The 13,857-nt window shown below is 28.6% G+C and overlaps 1 long non-coding RNA gene across 3 annotated transcripts; it reads right to left on the minus strand.

Moving 5' to 3' along the window:
- Positions 1–354: 354 nt before the first annotated feature.
- On the minus strand, positions 355–11,736 carry LOC127182628 (uncharacterized). 3 transcript variants are annotated; one of them, XR_007829928.1, is made up of 13 exons: positions 11,688–11,736; positions 9,653–9,726; positions 9,354–9,576; positions 3,306–6,517; positions 2,886–2,940; positions 2,688–2,717; positions 2,500–2,554; positions 2,288–2,319; positions 1,832–1,863; positions 1,627–1,681; positions 1,380–1,411; positions 1,174–1,228; positions 355–809 (listed from the first exon to the last, which is right to left on the minus strand). It is a non-coding gene; the product is annotated as an uncharacterized LOC127182628 (long non-coding RNA). The 3 variants fall into 3 exon arrangements; XR_007829929.1 differs by lacking the exon at positions 11,688–11,736 and having other exon boundaries at positions 3,306–3,420; positions 6,451–6,517; positions 9,653–11,100; XR_007829930.1 differs by lacking the exons at positions 9,354–9,576; positions 11,688–11,736 and having other exon boundaries at positions 9,653–11,100.
- Between the last annotated feature and the right edge of the window lie 2,121 nt (positions 11,737–13,857).

Raw genomic sequence — 13,857 nt, forward strand, 5'->3', positions numbered from 1 at the left:
ATTCCTGCTTGAATAACTGACTTATTGACATGCATCATGACGCATTTCCTGCAGCAGTAATAATCTTTTGCATCATGTTTTGGTTTTCTTTTACACACCAAACGTACATAACCTACATTTTAGCTTTTGCATGGGGAAATCCTGAGCCTATATTTTTAAAAGCTAATTAAAAATGCATTTTAATTGATTAATTAATTGATGTTTGGTAAGGCAAGCATCACTATTAATACTGCTCTCTGCTTAAAAATAAATTAAAATTAAATAAAAGGTATAATATTAACACACTTTTATTTCCTAAATGTTAAAGCATGCTTTAAATCACTTCTATCCATAATGCCTTAGATGGACCTGAAATGTAAACAAACAGTGGTGTGAGATTTAGCATAATTAAGACATCCCTGCCTGAATAACTGATTTATTGTCACGCAAGATGATAGCAGTAATAATCTTTTGCATCATGTTTTGGTTTTCTTTTACATGCCAAACGTACGTTATCTCTTATATCCCCTCTAATTGTGATCACAAGGCTGTAAAAGCAAAACCTTTCAACTTCTGCACTGGAAAATCCTGAGCTTATTTTTTTAAAAGCTAATTAAAAATGCACATTTTAAAATTTGAACACACTATCCTTAATTAGAGATGTTTGTTAAGCCAAGGATCACGATAAATACTGCTGTCTGCTTAAAAATAAATTAATATTTTAAATAAATGGTATAATATTAACACGTTTTTATTTCATAAATGCTTTAAAGCTGCTTTAAATCACTTCTGTCCATAATTTCTAGGTGAGTCAGATGCCTCAGATGGACCTGAAACATAAAAATAAACAGTCGTGTGAGATACGGCATAATTCATACATTACTGTCAGAAAAATAATTAATGCATTTTATTGACATGCAAGATAAATTAAGCTTTTTTTGTCCAAACTATAACATTTTGCTATCTTTCATATTCCCTCTCATTATGTTTCTAGGGCTGTAAAAGCAAAAACTTTTTATTTAATGCTTTTCTTATGGTAAAAAAAAATGCTAATTTCAAAAAGTAGACACACTATCCATAACTGCTTGTTTTTTTTAAGTCAAGCATCACGTTTTTTTTTTTTTTTTTTAAATAAATATTTTAAATAAATGGTATAATAACAATATATATATTTAAAAAAAAATGCTAAAGCACCCTTTAAATCACTTCTGTCCATAATTTCTAGGTGAGTTCAAAGCCTCAGATTGACCTGAAATGTAAAAATAAACAGTCGTGTGAGATATGGCATAATTCATACATTACTGGCAGACAAATAATTAATGCATTTTATTGACATGCAAGATTAATGATGCGTTTTTTGGTCCAAACTATAACATTTTGGTATGCAAAACATACATTACCTTTCATATTCCCTCTCATCATGTTTATAGGGCTGTAAAAGCAAAAGCTTTTAATTTACGCTTATATTTTTAAAATGCAATTAAAAATGCACATTTTAAAAGGTAATTTCAAAAAGCAGACACACTATCCATAACTGCTTGTTTTTTAAGCTAAGCGTCACATTTATTGCTTTTTTTTAAAATAAATAAATATTTTAAATAAATGGTATAATAACAATATATATGTTTAAAAAAAATGCTAAAGCACCCTTTAAATCACTTCTGTCCATAATTTCTAGGTGAGTCAGATGCCTCAGATTGACCTGAAATGTAAAAACAAACAGTCGTGTGAGATACGGCATAATTCATACATTACTGTCAGAAAAATAATTAATGCATTTTATTGACATGCAAGATAAATGAAGCATTTTTTGTCCAAACGATAACATTTTAATACGTAAAACATACATTACCTTTCATATTTCCTCTCATCATGTTTGTAGGGCTGTAAAAGCAAAAATTTTATTTATGCTCATATTTTTAAAATGCAATTAAAAATGCACATTTTAAAATGTAATTTCAAAAAGCAGACACACTATCCACAACTGCTTGTTTTGTAAGCCAAGCATCACGTTTATTATTGCTGCCCTTTTTTAAAAAAATAAATTAATATTTTAAATAAATGGTATAATATCATGATTTTTTTTTTTTTTTAAACAAATGCTAAAGCACCCTTTAAATCACTTCTGTCCATAATTTCTAGGTGAGTTTAAAGCCTCAGATTGACCTGAAATAAACAGTCGTGTGAGATACGGCATAATTCATACATTACTGGCAGACAAATAATTTATGCATTTTATTGACATGCAAGACAAATTAAGCTTTTTTGGTCCAAACTATACTTTTTTGATATGCAAAACATGTATTACCTTTCATATTTCCTCTCATCATGTTTGTAGGGCTGTAAAAGCAAAAACGTTATTTATACTTATATTTTTAAAATGCAATTAAAAATGCACATTTTAAAATATAATTTCAAAAAGCAGACACACTATCCACAATTGCTTGTTTTTTAAGCCAAGCATCACGTTTATTATTGCTGTCCTTTTTTTTTTTTCTTTTTAAATAAATGCTAAAGCACCTTTTAAATCACTTCTGTCCATAATTTCTAGGTGAGTTTAAAGCCTCAGACTGACCTGAAATGTAAAAATAAACAGTCGTGTGAGATATAATTCATACATTACTGGCAAACAAACAATTAATGCATTTTATTGACATGCAAGATAAATACATGCACTATAACATTTTGGTATGCAAAACATACATTACCTTTCATATTCCCTCTCATCATATTTAGAGCTGTAAACTTTATTTATGCTCATATTTTTAAAATGCAATTAAAAATGCATATTTTAAATTTTATTTTCAAAAAGCAGACACTATTATTGATGTATTTTTTTTTAAATATATATATTTTAAATAAATGGTATAATAATATAATAAAAAAAAAAATACATGCTAAAGCACCCTTTAAATTGGTTTTATTCATAATTTCTACGTGAGTCAGACACCTCAGATTGACCTGAAATGCAAAAATAAACAATTATGTCAGAAATAATTAATAAATGACACATTTTATTGACGCAAGTTGAATGGCGCATTTTCTGTCAGTATTTCATCTTGTCTTTCCAAACCATGATATTTTATATTAGTTATATTCCCTCTAATCATGTTTACACGGCTGTAAAAGTAAAAGTTCTTTTTAGATTCTGCATTAGGCAGTGCTCATTTTAAGCTTGTATTTCATTGTGCATTTTAAAATTTAAAATGTAATTTCAAAATGCAAATACTTTATGCATAATTAGTGGTGTTTGTTAAGTTAAGCATCACCGTTATCATTGCTCATACAGATGTTACTGCTCACATCTAGCTAATACGCCACTTAACTCTTAGCCCGAGTCTCATGGCAGCGTAAGCTCGAGAGATCCGTCTGCTGAGGTGAAGCGTCTCTGGAGCTTTAACACGAGAAAGACGAGCGATCTTAGAGATGGTCGTCCGTCTCCTGGAGTGTGAGAGAGAGAGGGAGAGAGACAGCTGAGAAAACTGAAAGCTAACAGTGTTTGATTGAGCCCAAGGGCATGATGACCATCAGGGACATTTCACCGCACAAACATCTGAACAACTGCGTGCAACACTACAGCAATAAATCACTCAAGCCTGATTATCACGTGTGAATTGAAACACTTAAAACCTCCTGCTAAAAATCACCATAATGCACAACCTTGAGTGGATTATTGCAATAAAAAACAAATGGTGACATTTATTAAAAATAATAATGCTTATACTTCATTAGTCTATTTACACTTATCAAGCAATGCATTAAAATATAATGTGCAAATGAAAAAAAAAAAAACCTTTATCTTGAAGGGTCACTGTGATATGCAAAAATATAATCAAAGGCAAAAACAGGATAAGAAATGTTTACAAACTGATCTGTTTTGAAAGACATTATGTTCAGTAAACAAAACTGTTAAAATGTCAAAGTTGCATCAAGGTTAAGTTGCTTTTTGAATTAAAATGAGCTCAAAATGAACTTATAATACAGCCAAAAGAAGGCGTTTTAAAAGGCACTGCAAAAAAAGATGTTCTTACTTAGTATTTTTGTCTTGTTTTCTAGTAGAAATATCGAAACATTCTTAAACCAAAATGCATTTACTTTAGTAAAATCACTTAAGACATTAAGTCTTTTCTAAATAAATTATGAAAATTACGTTTTAGCACCAGCAAGACTTAAAATCTTACATTGTTTTACTTGTAAAGTAATTTTATCTTGATTTAAGTAAGAACAGCTATTTTTTGCAATGTATTGCCACCTATTCACCTGCATGTCAGGAGCATTTAAAACACTTTTTGCAAGTACACGCAGTTTGGAATAATTCAGAATATTTTAACTTTTTTAAAGAAGCTACTTCTGCTCACCAATGCTGCATTTATTTAATCAAAAACACAGTAAAAATTGTGATATATTATTCTAATTTAAAAGAGCTGTTTTCTACTTGAATCTATATTGAAAAGAAATTTATTTATGTGATCAAATCTGCATTTTCAGCATCGTTATTCCAGTGTTTAGTGTCACATGATATTTAAAAAAATCATTCCAATATGCTGATTTGCTGCATTTATTTGATCACAAATGCAGTACAAATAGTGAATATTATTCTAATTTAAAACAGCTGTGAATATCTGTTAAAACGTCATTTTAATCTGATGCGCAGCTGAATTTTCAGCATCATTATTCCAGTGTTTAGTGTCACATGATATTTCAAATATCATTCTAATATGCTGATTTGCTGCTTTTATTTGATCAAAAACACAGTAAAAATTGCAAAATATTATTCTAATTTAAAATAGCTGTTTTCTACTTGAATCTATATTGAAAAGAAATTTATTTATGTGATCAAATCTGCATTTTCAGCATCGTTATTCCAGTGTTTAGTGTCACATGATATTTAAAAAAATCATTCTAATATGCTGATTTGCTGCTCAACAAACATTTATGATTATTAGTAATGCTGAAAACAATTGAAAACATTGTGCTGCACAATATTTTAGTGAAAACTGTCATTTCTGTTATTTGTCAGGATTCACAGATGAATATAAAGTTCAAAAGAGCAGCATTTACTGAAAACAGAAATCTTTTGTAACATTATAAACATCTTTCCTGTCACTTTTGATCAATTTATTCCATCCTTGATGAATAAAAGTATTAGATCTACTCAGCAATTTCAACATTTTAATAATCAGAAATGTTTCTTAAGCAGGAAATCAGCATATTAGAATGATTTCTGAAGGATCATGTGAAACTGAAGACTGGAGTAATGATGCTGAAAATTCAGATTCTATCGCATAAATAAATTATATTTTAACAGATATTCACATAGAAAACAGTTGTTTTAAATTAGAATAATATTTCACTATTTTTACAGCATTTATGATTAAATAAATGCAGGAAATCAGCATATCAGAAAGATTTCTAAAAGATCATGTGACACTGAAGACTGGAGTAACAATGCTGAAAATCCACCTTTTACCACAGAAATAAATTACATTTTAACAGATTTTCATATAGAAAACATCTATTTTAAATTAAAATAATATTTCACAATTTTTACTGCATTTTTAATCAAATAAATGTCGGAAATCAGCATATTAGAAACTTCTGAAGGATCATGTGACACTGAAGACTGGAGTAATGATGCTGAAAATTCTGATTCTATCGCATAAATAAATTACATTTGGACAGATAATCACATAGAAAACAGCTTTTTAAAATTAGAATAATATGTCACTATTTTTACTGCATTTTTGATCAAAAAATGCAGGAAATCAGCATATTAGCATGATTTCTAAAAGATCATGTGACACTGAAGACTAGAGTAATGATGCTGAAAATTCAGCTGCGCATCACAGAAATAAATTACATATGAACAGATAATCACATACAAAACATCTAGTTTAAATTAAAATAATATTTCACAATTTTTATTGTACTTTTGATAAAATAAATGCAGCCTTAGTGAGCAGAAGAGACTCTTAACCAACTCTTGAGCACTGGTGTAAACACAAACACTATCTCTCTGTCCTTAAAATGTCGCCTGTGTTGGGTTTGTCAAAAGAAACAGAAGAAAGATGTCTTGTCAGATTTGCCAAGATGTTCTTGTCCTTATCAAACAGGACAACGTTCATCTGCTATCTGACAGCATGAAGGCACAGCGGACTCCGATCCCGTTCCTTGCTCAGAGAATGTTTAGTCTGAGAGCGAACGGAGACCGAGAGCGAGCGTTTCGGTCGGAACGAGGCCGCTTTCCGGGGACGGATGGAAATACGTGAGGCTTGAGTGCTTCATGATGGCTTTTGAATGAGCAGTCGCTCTGAGCGCAGAGCAGCAGGCAATGTGATTACAGCCCACGTGGCGTCCGTCCTCACGGCGTGATTTAATGTATTCAGACCTCTTCGTTATCAGCGGTGCAAGTAGCCCTTTAATCTGTGCGGCGTGTTAGCGATGCGCGTTACTCTCAGTGGCACGGTTCACCTGTCTGCTCGCTAAGAGGATGTCGCCGTCTGTCACCGACCATCCGTCAGCAGCGCCGGCTCTTTGCCTTCAGAAGAACAAGCACAAATTAGACTTTTCATCTGTTGTTTTTCACCTCACATCATTCACAGACATAAACAGTAAATGAGTTGTTTATAAGCAGATCAATCTGGTTCCGTCTTCTGATTGGTCGGTCCAGTAACAGCTGTTCACCACCATAGAGACCAAATATTAACCTTCATTTACTAAACTCTCCATAGGGTACCTTACACGTTAATTCCCTTCCCTCATGTTAAACTTTCAAAATATAGTACAATTTACTTTAGTTTTTTCATTTATTATTATTTTGGCATTTTATAAATACTGCATTTTAACAAAAATCTTTTTAAATCATGATTTGTACATCATTTAATTCAGAGCATGCATTTTATAAACCCTTCTGCAGTTCTACTAGTTTTTTCCAAAAAATTACATTTAGAATAATTTTAATTGATATTTGAGGGGGAATATATATATATATATATATATATATATATAACATAACATTAAATAAAAAATAAATAATACATTATATATAACATTAAATAAATAAACTGATTTCTTTTTTTGTTGCCAAATTATTATTATTTCACAAACGTACCTTCTGATATTTTAAGTAATATTACACCTTCAAAATATAACGCATTTTACGTGTTTGCATGTTCATTTATAGACTTTTTCCATTTATTATTATTTTAACATTTTGACTATTGCATCTTTTATGTAATTTAATTCAGCACTGGCAGTTTGACTGTTTTCCCAGATTTGGCTTACAAAAACCTGTTCTTGCATGAAGATGATAATTTTCTGAATAATTTTAAATGATATTTGTGAGGGAAAATATATATACAGAACATTATATATAACATTAAACAGATAAATTTTTTTTGCTAAATTATTTCACAAACGTACCTTCTAATAGTTTAATTAATATTACATTTTTAAAATATACTGCATTTTACTTGTTTGCATGTTCATTTATAGACTTTTTTTTTCATTTATTATTTTGACATTTATGACTATTGCATTTCAACAAAATCGTTTTAAATTATGATTTATATGTACTCTAATTCAGCACTGGCATTTCATAAACATTTCTACAGTTTTACTACGTTTTCCGAAATTTGGCTTGTAAAAACCTGTTCTGGCATGAAAATGACAATTTTCTGAATAATTTTAATTGATTTGTGAGGGAAGATATTATATACACAGAACATTATATATAATAAATATTATTTATTTATTTTTTGCTAAATTATTTCACAAATGTTTGAAGTAATATTACATTTTCGAAATACAATTCATTTTACTTGTTTGCATGTTCATTTGTAGACTATTTCCATTTATTATTATTTTGACATTTTATAATTATTGCATTTCAATAAAATCTTTTTAAATTATGATTTGTATGTCATTTAATTCAGCACTGCCATTTCACAAACATTTCTGCAGTTCTACTGTGTTTTCCCAAATGTGGCTTACAAAAAAACTTGGTTTGCATTTTGAATTTTCTGAATAATTTTACTTGATATTTGTGGGGGGAAAATATTATTTATACAGAACATTATATACAATAATAAATCATTTTTTTTGCTAAATTTTTTCACAAATGTAACCTCTAATATTTTAAGTATAATTACATTTTCAAAATATAATGCATTTTACTTGTTTGCATTTTCATTTGTAGACTATTTCCAATAATTTTTGTATTTTTATGCATTTTATGACTACTGCATTTCAACAAAAATGTTTATGATATTTATGTAATTTAATTTAGAACTATAATTTTACAAATCTCTCATTATGCTATATTATCACTAAAGATTGGAACTATTCTTTTTTTTGTCAACTTGTTTTCTTTCATTTAAGACTGGTTTTGTGTTTCTATTTGCATCTGATTAATCGTAGGCCTCATTTTTCTGAGAGAAGGTACCTCGGTTTTTGAGTGAAAAAATCCTTTTTTATGAATAATTTTCACAATATGAGATTAAAAAAAATTATGACATTTTGCACTGTTTGTCACACTAGTGTGCTTTAATGTTTAATCAGGAAGTTTGCTTTTAAATGCTTTTATTTTGTACAAAATTGCAAAAAGTCACACTTGTGGTGTTCCCGGTCAAAAATAAGCGGACTCCAAACAACAGCTTATAAATCTTGTCCCATTCACTTTCAATGGCCGGCCATGCGATTTTCTGCAATTTTGTAGTTTTGCCTACTTTCGGATAAATGAGGCCTACGATTAATCAGATGGAAATAGAAACACTAAACCAGTCCTAAATGAAAGAAAACAAGACAAAAAGATTGAATCCAATATTTGGTGATAATATAGCATAATGACAGATTTATAAGCAATTGTTTGGAGTCCAAACACAAGCAGAGGGTTAAACTTTCTAAATATAATGCATTTTACTTGTTTGCATGTTCATTTGTGGTCCGTTTTCATTTATTATTATTTTGACATTTTATGACTACAATTCAACAAAATTATTATAGATTACCATGATTTGCATGCAATTTAATTAAGCACTGGTATTTCTCTCACAAGCCTGCTGCAGGTTTCTTGTTTATCATTTTAAAGAATGTTTGTACATATTTGTCAATATTCTTAAGTGAAGAAAATGTGACTATCATCACCTGGTTTTCTTTTATTTCTCCAACAATTAAGCTTCAGTTGAGGTGTATATGAGCCTCTGAGCAATAAAATCTCTTCTATTGATTATGGTTGGTAAAAGTCAACTAAACAACTAAAACAGCAGAACTGGAAGGAGGACTTGATGACAAACTGAACGTTTTGTTATGGTTACTTACAGAAAAAAGGTTTCAGACTCGTTAGTGAACTAATGTTTAGCATAAATCTGACTCACTCCATACTGATATGCAGAAGTCGAGTCTGTGGCGTTCGTGTGTCGCTCAAGTCCTGCTGGAATGTCTGCTAAGAAGATTGTCCTTCTGGGGAAGTCGTCAGCATTTGGCATTAAGAGTGTTTATTGGCATATTTGTGAGATAAGTGAGGTAAAGACAAGCGCTCAGGTTTGTTTTCTCCTGAAGCTTGTTTGTGCGTCCGGACTTTCTGGGCTTCAATTATTCCTGGTGAAAGGAAGTGAATGAGAGCGCTTTCATCAAATAACAACAACAACAACAACAACAAATTTGAGGTACTGACCCGCTTTTTCAGCAATTTTGCGCCAGGAAGTATTTTTCCCCAATCATCATCTCCACAGGCACTTAATCAACCAACTCACAGATGAATAAAAGAAATAAAAAAATAAAAAATTAATAATAATTATACATATATATATATATTATATATATACACACACACACACACACACACACAATACAAATGAGATTAATTTAGATTGCACAGAAAAGTTTAATCTACTGTTTAGTCTTTACTTAGACTAATTATTATGCCCTCATTGCTATTAACAAAAAAGGCACAATATACACTTCAAATGAAGAGCTGAGAATAATTAGGATTTTAAACTATTTAAGAATACAGCAAAAAATAGTGAAATATTTTTTATTATAATTTAAAAGAACTGAAAAATTAATTATTCATGCTTAATTTGATTCAAATTTAATTGCTTAATTGTGTTTCTTGCCATTTATTTGTAATTATTTGTGAAATTTATTAACAATTTTTGAATGGAAAAAAAACAAACTTTGTATGACAATTTTCTTTATTGTATTTAAGCACTGAAATTATTTTTCCATCTTCTAAACAAAACAGATATACATTTTTTAATTTTCTTAGTAATTATTTGTAAAATGTACTTGTTTCTTTTTCTATTTTTTTCAGTGTATCAAATTTCACAATTGCAGTAATTATTAAGAAATGACAAGTAACACAATTAATTAAACTAAACATGAAATTTTAGTATAAACGTAGAAGTATAAAAATATTTTCTTGTGAAATGTACTCAAATACCATCTTTGTTTTATTCACAAATTTGTTTTTGTTTTTTTACAAAAAACAAATGTGTGTAGAAACAATTTCTAATTTTGAAGTAGAAAAACTGCATTTTTTGAGTGAAAATTGTTTCTTTAGCAAATTTTTTTCAGTGCATCAAATTTTAAAATTACACTAGTTGTTAAAAAATGAGAAGTAACACAATTAACAATTAAATTAAACGTAGTTTTGTGAAAAAGTATTAAAATAATATTTACTTGTGAAATGAACTCAAACACACCTGTTTTATTTACAAATTAGATTTTTTTTTTTATCAAATACATAAAATGTGTAGAAACAATTTCTAATTTTGAAAAAAAAAAAAAAAAATTAATTTAAAACTTTTCTCTTTTTTCAGAGTGAAAATAGTTTTTATACATTTTTTAAAAACATATTTATGCACCGGAAAAAAAAGTTCAAAGTTGTAAATTAAACAGATTATTGAGAGTGTTACAAAAAACAAACAGACAAACAAACAACAAAGAAAACCCCATAAAATCGTAATTTTGTTAAATGCGCTTATGTACTGTAAAAAATAATTTTTAAACTTGTACATGTACATGCATTATAATATTTGAAGGTTTGTGTGTGTTGTGCTTTAATGCATTATACTTTCTAAAAATATAATAACGAATAGATTAATATTTTACAATTATCATACAATGCATTATAAGCTAAGCATAATGAATGCATTAAATATAAAGGCTTTAAGTGAAGTGTTATGAAACTTGCTTTAACTTAAAGAAAATGTTGCAGTTACGTTTTACAGTTGTGTTTACTGTCACTTTTGAGCAATTTAATGACTAAAAGTATGAATTTCTTAAAAAAAGCCATGTGTTTTTTTTTTTTTTACGTTATTATGAAAAACCCATATGTCTATGGAGAAGATGAACGGGATTTCAACTGAACTTTTAATCTGAACTGAATAATGACACCACTGTTTGCAAACTGAATTCCTTTCATATTTGATCCAGTTATTCCAGTTTATCACTGTTTTGAATCAATCTGTTTTGTATAAAGCACAACAGAAATAAATCTGATCGACTTCGAGTGGTGCTTTATTATGGATCTGGGTCAGAGGTGAACGACGAAAACTCCTACGCGATCGTTAACGGCATCAACAACCTTTTAATATCTGATAACTGCTATCTTAGTCTTGCTATGACTAGGTTTTGACCCCGTGAATGATAAATGTGGATCAGAAAGTTCATAAAGTCTCCGAGCTGATAGAAACAGCAGAACTTACAGCAGCGTCTCTTTCTCTCTGTCTCTGTCTCCGGCTCGAGCTCCTGTAGAAGAGACACAATATGAATTATTATGATAAAAGGTCACCAGATTAAAACAAAATGTCAGCGCTCCCGAGGCCTGCGACACTTTAAGCTCGCTTATGATTCTGCCGTGGGTTTTGCCATTTGACTGATTGTGAGTGTGTGTTTGTGCATGAAAAAGAGAGAATGAAAAGCATATATACTGCCGTCCTAGTGGATGATTTTTCAGATTTTATCGATTATTTCAAATGTAACAATTTTTTTTTTTATACTGAGGAATCAGGACAGTTTGAAATAAATCGTTTTACAAGCTTTTGAAAAAAAAGTCTCTTCTGCTCACCAAGTCTGCATTTATTTGATCAAAAACACTGTAAAAATTGTGAAATATTATTACAATTTACAATAAAACGTTTTCATTGTGAATATATGTTAAAATATAATTTATTCCTGTGATCAAAACTGAATTTTCAGCATCACTGCTCGTCTTCAGAAATCATTCTAATATGATGATTTGCTTTTCAAACATCTAATTATTATTTTAAAAACAATATTTTTGTGGAAACTGTGACATTTTATTTTCCATGATTCTGTGATGAAAGAAAGTTCAAAAGAACAGCATTTATTTAAAACAGACTGTCACTTTTGATCAATTTAAAAGCAGGTTGTAAATAAAACAAAGATTATATTTTATAAGAACAAAAAAAAATACAACTATCATTTAATTCAACTATTAGATTAAACAATATTTTTGTATAAAGGCAGATGTAAAAGTATAAAAACTAATATTTTCTTGTAATTATTTGTGACATTTCCTTGCAATTTTTGAGTGAAAATAGTTTCTACAGCAATTTTTTTTACCCAACGTATCAAGAAATGGCACGCAACATGATTAACAATTACATTAAACATGACATTCTAGTATAAAAGTCTAAGCAAAAGTATAAAAATGAAATGAAATATTGTCATCCGAAATGTACTCAAATAATCTTAGTTTTACTTAATGCATTTTGTCATGTTTTACATTTTCTCTATGGAATAATTCTGTTTAATGCATGTACATTCTAACACATTGTATCTTTGCAGAAATAATTATAAGCAAAGTTAAAATGCATTATAATATTTAAAAGTTTGTTTTGTGTTTTAATGCTTTATACTTTCTAAATATGTAATAATGAATAGATTAGTATTATAATTTATTATATCTGTGTTTACAACTATCATACAATGCATTATAAAGCATAATTAATGCATTAAAATACTTTTATAAAGCCTTTATGTGAAGTGTTATGAAACTTGCTTTAACTTAAAGAGAATGTTGCAGTTACATTTTACAGTTGTCTTTACTGTAGTCAGTTGTCTGACTTTTGAGCAATTTAAATGACTAAAAGTATGAATTTCTTACAAAAAAAATTCATGAGTTTTACATTTTCTCTGTGGAATAAGCCTACGTTCTACAATACAATAAGCCTATTTTCTTTGTAATTATTTGTAAAATTTACTTGCGATTTTTGAAAGAAAATCGTTTCTTTAGCAATTTTTTCAGTGTATCAAATGTCACAATTACAGTAATTAAGAAATGACAAGTAACATAATTAACATTAAATTAAACATGAAATTTAAGCAGAAGTAAAAGTATAAAAATATTATATATAGTTTCTTTTATTTACAAATTAGATTTTTTTTTTACCAAATACATTAAAAATTTGTAGAAACAATTTATTTTTGAAGTAGAAAAACTTAAATAGTTGAAATAGTGAAAATTATTTCTATACTTCGTTTTTTTAATATAACTTCGTTTTCTATATAATTTTTTTTAAATACATAATGCATTTTGTGTAGAAACAATTTCTCATTTTGAAGTAGAAAAACTGAAATAGTTTTATTCAAAAAGTAAAAAAAAAAAAAAGTTTAAATTGAAAATTGTGAAAATGGAAATAAAAGTAGAAGTATAAAAACTAAAAGATTTCCTTTACGATTTACTTGCAATTTTTGAGTGAAATTTGTTTCAATTGCAATTTTTTTTAATATATTTATGCACCGGAAAAAAAAAGTTGGAAATAAAACACATCATTTAAAAAACAAAAAACAAAAACATTAATACATAAAAACTGAATTTTGTTCAATGTGTTTATGTACTGTGTATAAAAA

The sequence above is a fragment of the Labeo rohita genome, chromosome 20, assembly GCF_022985175.1.
Source record: "Labeo rohita strain BAU-BD-2019 chromosome 20, IGBB_LRoh.1.0, whole genome shotgun sequence".
Classification (NCBI taxonomy): Eukaryota; Metazoa; Chordata; class Actinopteri; order Cypriniformes; family Cyprinidae; genus Labeo; species Labeo rohita.